The sequence below is a fragment of the Spinacia oleracea genome, chromosome 5, assembly GCF_020520425.1.
Source record: "Spinacia oleracea cultivar Varoflay chromosome 5, BTI_SOV_V1, whole genome shotgun sequence".
Classification (NCBI taxonomy): Eukaryota; Viridiplantae; Streptophyta; class Magnoliopsida; order Caryophyllales; family Amaranthaceae; genus Spinacia; species Spinacia oleracea.
Window position 1 is genome coordinate 106,519,521 of NC_079491.1, and position 10,758 is coordinate 106,530,278.

Below are 10,758 nucleotides of genomic sequence, written 5' to 3' on the forward strand. Positions count from 1 at the left end.
GGAAACTTCGTCTTCATAGAGTGCATCAGAATAGGAAGTAAATGCACTTACAGTCAAATGCAACTTAAAAATCCTAACCAAACTCCTGCAACTTTCCCCAAGAAGAACAGTATGAGGTCACTGAAGAAAGTAAAAGGTGCACTGGAGATTCAATTACCCAAGCAGCTAAAACTCACGAATATTGACTTCAATCTTTTGTCAGCTTAGTTTTCATCCAAGGTTATACTTACTAACTCCAACAGAATTATAAACTCAAACAATGGACACTCGTGATCCTTGAAAATTTAAATAGTTTCGTAGTACATACCCCTTAAAATAAATTAAAGAACAGTGCATTTAGACCATCTGGATAATAAAACATAATTTCTTACTTGTGCTTTCAGATCATAGAATACTAAAACTAATCAAATTAGTGGTTAAAGGTAAAAACTAAAACCATATCCATGCATTCAAGCCAGTGAACAATCAAAAGGGTCTGAATCTGTAAATAAAACCCATCCTAGCAGTAAAACATGTATAACTTGTTAAAAGAATCAGACCAAGCTAGTCTTATGTTCTCTGTACTTGTGGGAGAGCAAGAGAGGAAGCTACTGCGAGTAAAATGCATTTCGAATCTTTACACGAGTCTTCTAATTTTTGTTCAGACTTCAGAAGTATGATCAGATTTCCATATGTTTGCGCAAACAATAACAAAAATCAACGATACAAAAACTCAAGAGCAAACACAATTTTTCCAATTGCTAAATATCATAATTATTCCAATTGCACAGCTTCATGTAGCTGAATCAAAATCCAAAGTGTGAAAAGTTGCCAAAAGTAGGCTATGGTCAATGAAAATATACCCCAACCCCTGTAAGACATTCAGATGAAGCATTCAGACTATAATCTATAATCACCAAAATATGTCTTGCTTTTCAAATGCCAAGTATACATAAGAGATAAACCTAGTGAAATCAAATTTACTGCAAAATCTAGAAAATATTTAAGAATTGGTTTCTCCAAAGATCCACCACATCTGACCTATACCACTTAAGTCGATAAAATTCTTTAACTCATCTAGTAATAGCCACGAACATAGCAGCTAGCACAAAGCACAAGGGCATACTGCACGATATCTAAAGATGTCTTAGGATAACACTAGACTATTTCATACCAAGTTAGACCACTCTCACTGACAGATGCATTACTAGTAACTACAGTATCACACATATCAAACTCAAAGCTCCAACACAAATTCAATCGAACAATGATGTATGACACTAAGAATTTGGTAAGTTAAACCTAGGGATCCTAAGAAATCATGAAGAGTATTACAGCTTCAAAAGGCTCATTCTCTGGTCAAACTAGGATCATCATTTCATAGAACCACGTCTTAATACCAATTTGGCTATTAAACCAGACTAAATATAAGCAAAAGTGGTATGATGGTTATACCTTAGAAAATTTTGAGATCTCAATCCCACCAGTCTTGGATCTCTTTGGACCACCAGATTTGGTCTTAGATCCCTTTAAAGAATCAGACTTAACCACATTCTTCGAAATCAGATTCGATTCAGAAACCTTTTCATTATTTGAGATCTCAAATGGCTGCAAGTGTTAACTAGCTGACACTGAAATTGATACTGAAACAGTAGCTGAAACGTTCAAGTTGTACTCGCGAGAATATGCAAATATAATTCATGAAATCAGTCACCTGTTGCTAGGGTCCTTCATGAACAAGTATAGGAGCGGCAGGAATGTAATTCGCTGCAAGTACATCATTCGTCGCATCAGTAGCAACTGACGACATAGAGACTATTGTCAATGCCCTCCTAGTCCCAGATGATCTCCAAACCTGAAAATTAAATACATCGTTAAAATAAAATTTTAAAAAATCAGCAGCAGACCTTTCGGTTGTTGAAACTTGGAAGTTTGATGGAGATTTGATGGAAGCAAATCGACATTATTCAACAAAAATGGAGTTGCTGCATTTTCAGAAATTTACAACTGACTTTAAGATATTTACATTAGACTTACCTTTGTCAAGGCCAGAACTGCCCAAGACATCACATCTCCAAAATCACATCCTAGAAAATCAATTCCTCAATACTTATTTGATCCACCGAAAATTCCACCACTGTTTTTCAACCGCAAATGACAGAAGAACGATTAAAATATATCCAAATGCAGAAACACAACTTTTCGACCTTCCATTCTAATACACTAAACAATTCAACCGCCATAGCAACGACAAATGATTTAAACTGTTAGTTCAATTCCAACCAAAAAAAGTTTGAAATTAACTGTATAAATCAAAGCAGTAAAGGGAAATTACCAGAACTTGATTATCATCATTCGAGAATCTGATACCACGATATGACACCATTCAAGAATTTGACAACGATATGAACCCAACACAATCAATTAGAGTAACATGCTAAATCAACCCTATACCCCCCAAAAAATATCAAACAAACAAAAATCAAAAATTTCGAACAACCAAAAATTCGGAACTAGAGGAGAGAAATACGAATGAGCTCATACCAAGAAAACCCCCAAATCGAACTCAATTGAAGTCATTGTCGGGGTCGTCGCCGGTGGAGTGGCCGGAGATGATTGCGAGACTGGTGCGAGTGTTTAAATGTGAATTGAAGACCAAGTGAAGAGTGGGCAGAGTAGAGAAGATGGAGAAGAAGAGTAGCGCGCTGGAGCAGCCAGAAGAAAGGGGAGCATCAGCAACAAAAGGGAAGCAGCGAGAAGGACATAGGTTTCATTGAAACTCAAAAGATGCGCTTCCCGGGAATTAGGAGGGCAGAGTTTTATTTATTTATTTTTGGTTTAATTTTTGTGAGTCAAAAGATGCCCTTGTTAAATAAGGGCAACTTTTGATGAGCAACTTATAAGGTTTTTTCCTCTAGTGATGGGAGGCGCCATTTTCTTCAAATAGGATAAGCTATAATTTAAACTAATTACAACTATTTGATGGTACGCATGCCATATTTAAAGCAATAAAATTTGGTACTTTAGACCAATATTACATTCAAATTAATGGTACGCATACCATATTTTCTATCCTATTTGGGCCATATACTAGTCAATTTCCATAACCTGCAAAACACTACATTTATAATATATCATTCACCCATTTATTTATCAATGAATGACCCACATAGCTGGTTAGTAGAACATATTATGCATCACATAAATATTTGCAGCAATTAATCAAGGCTTCCAATAATCTACCAATTATTCAATCCTTATTAATTCTAATCGAGTTTATTTTACCTTAAAGGAATGTAGACCTAATCAAGAGTTTATGACTAAAACGCTCCCACTTAAACCAATAAATTTACATGCTTTACTAATTTTAACATAAAATTGTATTTCCAAGTCTAACCGAAAACATACAAATTTAATTAAAATTTAAAGCTCATATAAATTATTATTTGAATCCTTTAATTTCATTTCAGTTTATTAAATTAATTAATTTAAATTTAATCAAGGTTTTAATTTTAGTAAAATAATTAGTATAAATAAAATTTATAATAATTAAATTATTCAAAATTAAATTCCGAGAAAATTAAATTACGAATATTAAATTTAATTGAAATCGTTTTCCAACTGAAAATCAAAATTTAATTCAAAGCGTATCAATCGGGTCAAGACGAGGCCATGGGTTTGCGCCCATGCCCCGTCGAGTCCACGAGGCAGCATCGCCCGTCACGAGTGATCGCATAGCACTAGTAGAAAAAACCCTTATTGCAGCGGGCTTTTAGACCCCTGTTGCAGCGTACATCGTATGCTGCAACTGGGGGGCCTGCAACAAGTCTGAACTTGTTGCAGCGTACAAGTTCGCTGCAAAAAGTGATTTGTTGCAGCGGGCTTTTAGATGTACGCTGCAACAAGTGCCAAAAAATTGGCAAAATTTTGGACTTGTTGCAGCGTACATATATATGTACGCTGCAAAAGACTCAACTTTTTGCAGCGTACATTTATTTGTACGCTGCAACAAGTCTGAATTTTTGCGAAATTTTTTTCCCTTGTTGCAGCGTACAATATATATGTACGCTGCAACAAAGCACTTTTGGCGGGAAAATTCTAATTTTGTTTAGGGATACCTAGAGTGCCTTGCACCAAATATAGAAACCTGTCAAAACAATAATAGAATAACGCAACCTGTATAACAAATATAAAAACAACAACTGGAGTTTTGTATACTATATATCCCAAAACCAAATTAAGTGCACATATTACATTTAAATATATGTTCCAATTTCAACATAAACATACATTTTAATATAAAATTTATTCTATAACAACTAAACCAACTCGATCAAGCGCGCTAAAGCCAATAATAAATACTTGCTGGTAAAAAACTTGGCCCATTGCTCACGAACCACATCAAATTCCTCGCATAAGGCGCAATCCTCGGAGTGTAGACCTTTACAAAAACAGAAATTTAAATTAAACATTAGATTAAATACAAATTAAATATCACATTTTAACATTCAAGAAACTAATGACAATGTCCTAATAGTCTAAAATGAGTCCTTAGGTTCTTTAGTTCAAAGTTAGGAGCGAAAATGTCATTTTAGCCTAAATATGACCTATAATGACCCAATGAGCCTATAGGTGCATAAATAGATTGGAACGAGTCTTAGATCGTTAAAATTATGCATATTAAACATGTAATAAGTTATAAATGAGTCCTTAGGTTCTTTATTTTAAAGTTGGGAGCGAAAATGCCTTATTTTAGCCTAGATATGACCTATAACGATCAAACAAGCATTAAATGGGTATAAGTAGATTAGAATAAGTCCTAGAAACTCAAAACTAAGCTTATTAATCATATAATAATTTAAAAATGAGTCCTTAGGTTCTTAAGTTCAAAGTTGGGAGCGAAAATGTCATTTTAGCCTAAATATGACCTAAAACGACACAATGAGCCTTAAATGGGCATAAATGGATTGGAATGAGTCCTAGAAAGTTAAAACTAGAATATAAAACATTTAGTAGGTTTAAAATGAGTCTTTAGGTTCTTTAGTTCATAGTTGGCCTCCTTAACTGACACTTCAATATTAAAATTAAAATTACTTGTGGACCTGGTCTAGATGTTGTCTAGGAAGAATTCACACGGAATCTCTATGGAACCTTACTATCTTATCACTATCTCAGTCCTTAAATATTTAGTCGGTAACGTTGTGAGGGGGGAGAAGAATATTGATCGGTAAAATAAATATTTAATTACGTAATCCGTCCAAGTCACCTTGCTAATACTTATTACTACCACCTCCGTTTTAAAATAGCCTTTACACTTTCTGGGTTAATCGATTTCTTTACTTTGTGTTTTATTATAAGGAGTATGTTTGAAGATGAACATTTATTATGTTAAAATGTCTTTCCTCCAAATGATGGGTGCCGGAGTCTGGAAGGCTCTACAACACATCTATTTCTGCGAAGAAAATGCTTAAGTGTAAAAATAGGGGAAGCCTCGTCAACCAGGCTGTTGTCTTCCTCCGATCGGTCGTGGTTTGTCCTACAAAAACGGTAAACGTAAACTGGCTCGGGGGGGTTCCCGAGAAAACCCTCTCCGACGCTCAAGTCAGTCCTTGTAGAGAGAGAAATTAGTGAGAGAGTCAGTCTGAGAATAATTGCATACCTGAGTAATGATTAGGTGAAATGTATTTATAGTAATGCAGGATGGCATTATTAGTAAATATAGGCAAGTGTAGGGGTATGGACTCTTGGGCTTGTAGGAGGCTGAGATATGTGAAGGAAATAATGCCCTTGGTCCAAGTATGCATTCTATGTTAAGTCTAATAAATGCGGTTCAGTATTAATTAACAAGTTAATAATTCAGTGAGATCAAGTGAGCTGAATGCCTAGCTAGAGGCCGCTTCAGTTCAAGTGGAATTAATGATATTAATCCACAACTTACTCTTGACTGAACCCGTAGGGTCACACAAATAGTACGTAAACGGATCAAGTATTTAATGGCATTAAATACTCCATCTATGAATATTCGGAACCGACGGATCTTGGTTTCAGTGGGAGCTAAGATCGTCACAGGCAAGAAATGAATACTCCGGAAACGATGATATTGCCGGAAACGGAAATATGGATCGTATCGGAAATATAAATATTATCCAAGTCGTAGATGTTGCCGGAAACGGAAACATGGTACGTATCGGAAAATATTATCGGAAATGGAAATATTGCCAGAATCGGAAATATTGCCGGAAACGGAAATATTGTCAGAATCGGAAATATTACCGGAATCGGAAAATAATTCCGGAAACGGAAATATTAAATATTTGTTCGAAACGGAAATTAATTCCGGAATCGGAAATATTAAATATTGTTCGTATCGGAAATGAATTCCGGAATCGGAAAATTTAATCGGAAGCGCATCGTACGAATAAGCATCGGACGAGGCCTGCCGGACGAGGCCCAGCACGAAGCCAGGCCATCGCCCAGCAAGCCAAGCGCGCCGCACAAACAGCCACGCCAGGCCCAGCGCAAGGCCAGGCCCAGCAGGCTGCGCAGCGCGCACAGCACGCGCAGCGCGCAGCGCGCGCGGGCGCTGCGTGGGCTGCTGCTCGCGCGCACGCATGGGGCCCATCGTGGAAGCCGTGCGTGTGTGTGCAAGTGTTTGTGTTCGTGCACGTTTCCTAAAACATGCAGAGTTCGGTTAATGATTAAATTCCTAATTCTATTTGATAAAATTAATTAAATTAGAGTTCTTGTAGGATTCTTGGTTTAATTAATTTGTATCTGAATAGGATTTCGATTCCCTTTCCATACCCCTATAAATATGAGGCTAGGGCTCACAATTTATAACAAGTTTTCAAAGTATTCAAAAGTGAGTTTTTTGAGAGAAAATTAAAACACACATCTTGCTCATAAAAGTGCCGAAATTTTCTAGTACCTTAAGGGCGATTCTAGTTGGTCAATCTTAAGGCGGATCCGGACGTGCTGTGGACTATCTACGGAGGGACGACACTTGGAGTCCTAAAGACTTGTTCTTGTTCGGTTCGGGCGCAGCTAGGGAGGGCACGCAACAAAGAGTATGCATCTAAATTATGCTATATGATTATGTGTAAATAATATGTTGTCTTGGGTTAATGGTTGTTTCCGCATGATCTATGTAATGTCATATGTATCATAACCTAACAGTGGTATCACGAGCCCCTTATTATTTTCATAATCTAAATTGCATGAACATGGTTAAATATTACAAATTTGCAAGAATTAAAAGGGGTGATTAATTTTCGTAATTGTTAATTAATTGCAAATTGCGTTTATTTAATTATACGTACGCAGTTTTTCGGCAGTTTCTTCGTTACTCATCCGAATTGAGTGATTTTTGTGTCAATTCCGCATGTAAAAGGCATTCTAAAATTTTGACAAAAATAATATTTTTCTGCCGAACCCAGAATTCTCAAATTCGAAGCTTAACTATGACTTTTCGAAGGTTTTAGTTTTTCGAATGCAAAATTTCGTAAATTTAAGATGTTAAATTAAATATTTGCGATTCTTGTTGATAAATCTTGAATTTTTGATTGACCTACTGCATATGTTTAACAAGTTTGAATGCATAGTCTTGTTAATTATGCAATCTAATTTGTAATTATGATTAATTTGTTGAAAATTAGAATAATTTAGAATTAATTTGATTTTCATAATTAATTGTAATTTAATTAGAAACCTATGATTAAAAACCACCATAAAAATTGTAAATTTATGATAAATTTTAAATTTTTATGACCTAGACTTGAATCCATAACAATCGGAAATCAATTGGATAATAAATTTTCGATTTTTTCGCCCTAAAATTATGAAATTAATATTATTTATTAATTTGTCATTAATTTTAAATATAAATTTTAAATTTTTATGCGATTCGTTCATAAAACTTGCACGCACGAAGCAATGGACGCTTCGTGTTACCCTTAAGGGGTGTTGTATAATGCGGGCATGCGACGACGAGCAAGGGAGCTCGTCGCCCGTGCGGCACGAATGCAATGAGCAAGGGCGTAGTGCACGAGCACAAGGCAGCAGCCCTGCCTTGTGTCGTGTGCCACGAGCAACGGACGAATGGGCATGGGCGAAGGGCGAGCCAAGGCAGTCGCGTGTGGGCAGCAAGCGAGCTGCGCCACAACGCGCGCTGCCTCGCACAAGAGCGCGCAGCCTCGCGCGCAGCGAGCGCAAGCTCGCGTGCCACGAGCGCTGCGCCCAGCATTGCTCGCGCGCACAGCGAGCGAAGTCGCCCGCCCAGCGAGCGATGTCGCGCGCCCAGCGAGCGATGGCTCGCGCGCCCAGCGAGCGATGGCTCGCGCGCCCAGCGAGCGATGTCGCGCGCGCACTGCGAGCGATAGCTCGCGTGCGATGAGCGCTGGCGCGCGCAGCGAGCACCAATGCGTGCGGAGGCTTGCGATGGGGATGCAGCAGCTATGCGACGAGCGCATGGGCTGCGCGCACATGGCCAGCAATGGCTGTGTGCGTGCGGCCCATGGGCGTGCAATGCGTAGGGTGTTTTGCGTTACGATTAGATCGTTTTGAATGTTTAATTTGAAAATTTCAGTTCACGTAATTTTAATTAATTTTAAAATTAATAATTTAAATTATTTTCTTGGATTTTAATTTTGAATATTGTAATTATAATAAATTTTATTTATTCTAATTATTTTACTAAAATTAAAATCATGAATTAATTTAAATACGACTGAAATTAAATTAAACTTTTGGATTCAACTATAAATTGATATGAGCTTTAAATTTTAATTAAATTTGTATGTTTCCGGTTGGACTAGAAATACATTTTTATGTTTAAAATTAGTAAAGCATATAAATTTGTTGGTTTAAGTGGGAGCGCTTTTTAGTCATAAACTCTTGATTAGGTCTACAAATCCTTAAGGTTAAAACAACTTGATTAGAATTAATAAGGACTGAATAATTGGTAGATTATTGGTGCCCTTGATTAATTGCTGCAAATGTTTACATGATGCATAATGTGTTTTACTAACCAGCTATGTGGGCCATTCATGATAATGAATGGGTGAATGGTATATATATATTGTATATGTACTGTTTTGCAGGTTATGAAGTGACTAGTATGGCCCAAATAGGATAGAAAATATGGTCTGCGTACCATTAATTTGAATGTAATTAGTCTAAAGTACCAAAGTTATTTTTCAATTCAAATATGGTCTGCGTACCATCAAATAGTTGTAATTAGTTATAACTTATCCTATTTGAAGGAAATGGTGCCTCCCACGGAGATTTTCAAGACGGACTTTGAAGTCAAAGCTTCAAGATGAAGTCGGGCCATACTAGATCACATTTATCTTATGCATGTTTTAAGTTATTTATTGTTTTAAATATGTCTTAAAATGCATGAGATCAAAAGCTTGATTATGTTGCATGATTAAGGATTTTAGTTCACTTAAAATCTAACCAACATAGTAAGAGCCTTAAGTTCCAAACTTAAAAATTGAGTTAAAAGGTGCCATGCCAAAATATACACTTGCTTGGATATCCTTTACATCAATCTAGTAATAGTTTTCGCTCAGCGAGGTGTTACTTATTGGTCCTAAAGGGGCAAGGTACACAAATAATTGTGAGTACATGTTAGTTTTGGTGAAACTCAACGATATAAGTAAGGAGTCCTTTTATGTCGTGGCAAATTCGATAGGTTTACCTAATAAGTTCTTAGACGTACCTATCAACCAAGAATAGTTTCTAGACTATTAGCAAAAGGCTTTTGCTTACCTAAGATGTTCTAGGATTAAGTCGACAAACTGTGCTTAGTTCTTCAATCATTTTAGGATCTTGGAATCATTTTATTCACACCTGCCGGAACAATAAATTTGAATAAAATGCTAATAACTTGTTGAAATTGCATGATTGCTTTGATTTTCAAGTTATTATTCATGATAAATGTTTAGACTTTGCATGCTTCAATGTATGTTTTAATTATTGTTTATAATTAATATCTTGCACTGCAATAAATCCTTTTAGAAAGGTAACAGTAAATTTCCTCGATTGGTAGTGAATCCAAGAACGATTCACGGAAAAGAGAGAAAGTGAGCAATTTAAAATGTACGTTTCTTATATCGACTTTTATGGTTGTTTTCGAATATCAAAATCGAATGGCAAACCAATTGGTGCTTGTGAATTCAAAATACACTGTAGTTTTGAGATCATAAAGCATTGAGCTTAAACGCTCAGCTTTACCAATGGTTAACAACCTAATATCTTTGTCCATTTAATTCTCGAATGAGTCTAGTCCCTAGACATTCGAAAAGATCGATGCTTAGAGAACTTTAGAAGCTTCTAGTAAGATCATCTAGTTGAAACAAAATATTCAACATAAATTAAAATGGTAAAGAACCTTGTTGGTGACATTGGACATGTCTAACAAAGTCAACACTAAAGAATTCAATTCTTAAGACTATAAGAAAGGGTACAAGAAATAGGAAAACAAAGGAACAAATGAAAGGAATTTATAATTCCGTTTCTACCTATAAGTTTATGTTTAAAGAGAAGTGACCTAGCAATCAAACTTCCTTGGTATCATATACCGCTTGAGGTTCTTACTTCGGTAATAACTCAAACAATGGAAGCTAGGATACACTAATGACCTACAAGTGGGAAATGAAGCATGGCAATGCTACATTAGTTGTAGGGTCATCTAGTTTGTTTTAAGTCCTTTCAAAGGCTGGAACTTAATGGCTATTTTGTTCCATAATCAGCATACCTAAATTTCTGCTACAAACA